The sequence below is a fragment of the Cynara cardunculus genome, unplaced genomic scaffold, assembly GCF_001531365.2.
Source record: "Cynara cardunculus var. scolymus isolate 2C unplaced genomic scaffold, CcrdV1 Un_Scaffold_2521, whole genome shotgun sequence".
NCBI lineage: Eukaryota > Viridiplantae > Streptophyta > Magnoliopsida > Asterales > Asteraceae > Cynara > Cynara cardunculus.
This window is the reverse complement of record NW_020201122.1, coordinates 63356-65894: the sequence shown is the minus strand read 5'-3', so window position 1 is coordinate 65894 and position 2539 is coordinate 63356. Positions and strand designations below refer to the sequence as shown.

Genomic DNA, 2539 nt, shown 5'->3' with positions numbered 1-2539 from the left:
TAAAGGTGATTTTTAGTAATCTTTTGAGCAATACAAGTTCTTCATCTTTTTCTTTTTTAATTTCTCGTCTTTTAATTTCCGCTCTTTATTTTACGTTCCTTTACGATTATTGTCATTTACATTCCGTTATTTAATTTCCGCAATTTACATTCTCGTCATTTACTTTCTCGTTATTTATTTTTTTGTCATTTACTTTATGCAATTTACGTTTATGTCTTTACTTTCCGTCATTTATTTTTCTTGTAATTTACTTTCCGTTATGAGTAGCTAAGCTTTTATAGCTTTTGTGTGAGATGGAAAGGCGAGATTTTTAAACCAAAATAAAGTAGCTAAGTGTTTTCATAAACGACGTTCCCTTGTTTCATTCGTATTTTTATAAAAACCAAGCACACTTCTTGACGGGTTGATCAATTGAAAGTGTTAAAGTGCCATGGACTTAGAGATAAGCCATTGAAATGCACGTCAACTTGAATGACATAAGAGGTAGACTTGAGAAAGTTGCCGACAAGGAGACTTGTCATTTATGTTTTTCAAAACTTAACTCCTGACGGATTGGTAACTCTTTGAAAGTGTCAAAGTGCGATAGATTCAGAGATGAACTATCTAGAACACAAGCCAACTCGAATGATATGGGAATCGACTCGAGAGAGTGATTTTTAACAAAGAGATTTGTTTATCCATATATTTTGAAAACATCATCGTGTCACTATCCCTGGTCCGAATACCACATAGAGATATGGGTGGAAAGCTATAATATAGTGCAATGGTGAAGTTCGAGAGGAATGTCTTCAAAATTGATGGTGGAACTTAGTTTCGAAACACTGCTTGCTGTAGCATTTCTACAGCATTGGCTACTGGAATTTGTGTTTGGGTCTCACCTTAAGTCTTACACCCTTGCTACCTTTATATATTTTGTATTCTGTTTTAATTCACCTTACAATCAAACTAAAGTCTTCAAAATCGTCATCTGAAATCACCTCTTTCATTGGACTCTTATTTTACTTTGGCTTCAATCTCCGTGGACGATATTCCGGTACTTGTACCACTTTATTACTTGGAAAGACGACATTGGACCGTATTGTATACTTGCTTTGTGGTCCAATTCCTTTGTCTAACGGTGTGCGATTTAATCGACCATGTTTTTGGCGCCGCTGCCGGGGATTGGCAAGCTAAAAGTTTTATTTTGAGTAAAGTAAATGATTTGATTTTTCTAGTACCATTGGAATCGTTTTAAAAAGTGGTGTATGCCACGGTCACAACGCGGAGAATTTTTCGAATTTGATCCCGATATTGAGAGAACGTTTCACCATAGAAGGAGGGCTCAAATTGCATTTTTTGCTCTACTCCCTCCAAACATGGCATTACCTCCCCCAATCATTTCGGAAATCCCACATTTAGAAAACCAACCGCCAGTTTTTGAACCAATTCCACCATTTCTGAACTTTCCACAAGGACACCCACACAATGATAGTAATTTGGACACAGAATCGAAACCTAATGAGCAACAAAGAGCACAAACTTCGAACATCATTAATTTGGTAAATTCCAAAATTGGGAGGATCATGGATTGTGCTATTCCGAATTTTGAGCAATTAAATTCCGGGATAGTGAGACCACATATGACCGCTGTCTATTACGAACTAAAACCGATAATATTTCACATGTTGCAAACGAATGGCCAATTTGCCGGATTACCTTCGAAGGACCCACATTCGCACTTAAAATCTTCTATGGAAATCACTGATGATTTCCTGATCTCGGGAGTGTAAAATGACGCTCAAAGACTCACTTTATTTCCATTTTCATTAAGGGATCAGACAAAAGCATGGTTTACCGTTTTAACTCCGGGTTCTGTGCCTTCATGGAGTAATATGGCAGAATTTTTTTTGCAAAAATATTTCCCACCAACAAGGAACGCTAAGTCCAGGAACGAAATTTGTCTTTTCAAACAAATGGACGATGAGGCTCTTCCTGACGCGTGGGAAAGGTTCAAAGAGATTTTGACGAAATGCCCATATTATGGCATTTCGTACTGTATTCAAATTGAGACATTTTACAATGGGTTAAATCCATGGCAAAACAAATGCTCGATGCGACTGCGGGCGGTGCCTTCACAACCATGACCTATAATGAAGGATATGAAATCCTAGAAAAGATATCAACCAACAATGGGCATTAGGCCGACCCACGTGCTCAGTCACAGAAAAAGACTGTGGGGATACATGAGGTAGATGCATATACTGCATTAACAGCTCAGCTTACCTCCATCACCAACATGTTGAAAAATTTAACTTCCGGTCAGGGAGGACAACAAGCTGCTAATACACCTGTTCCAACAGTCCTACCTGTGCAATGTGTGTGCTGTGGCGGGGAACACTCATATGAACACTATCCTCACAACTCTGAATCAGTTTAAACCCACCAGTCAACTTGCACCTAACCAGAACAATCGAGCCCTTGGTACCTTACCGAGTAATACAAAAGTCCCTACAGACCTAGGTAAGGAACATGTGAAAGTAGTAACCATTAGGAGTGGGAA

At 38.4% G+C, this 2539-nt stretch overlaps 1 non-coding gene across 1 annotated transcript; it reads right to left on the bottom strand.

Annotated features, from left to right (window-relative positions):
* Positions 1–1919: 1919 nt before the first annotated feature.
* Positions 1920–2026, bottom strand: LOC112503104. Its single transcript, XR_003067855.1, has one exon. It is a non-coding gene; the product is annotated as a small nucleolar RNA R71 (small nucleolar RNA).
* Between the last annotated feature and the right edge of the window lie 513 nt (positions 2027–2539).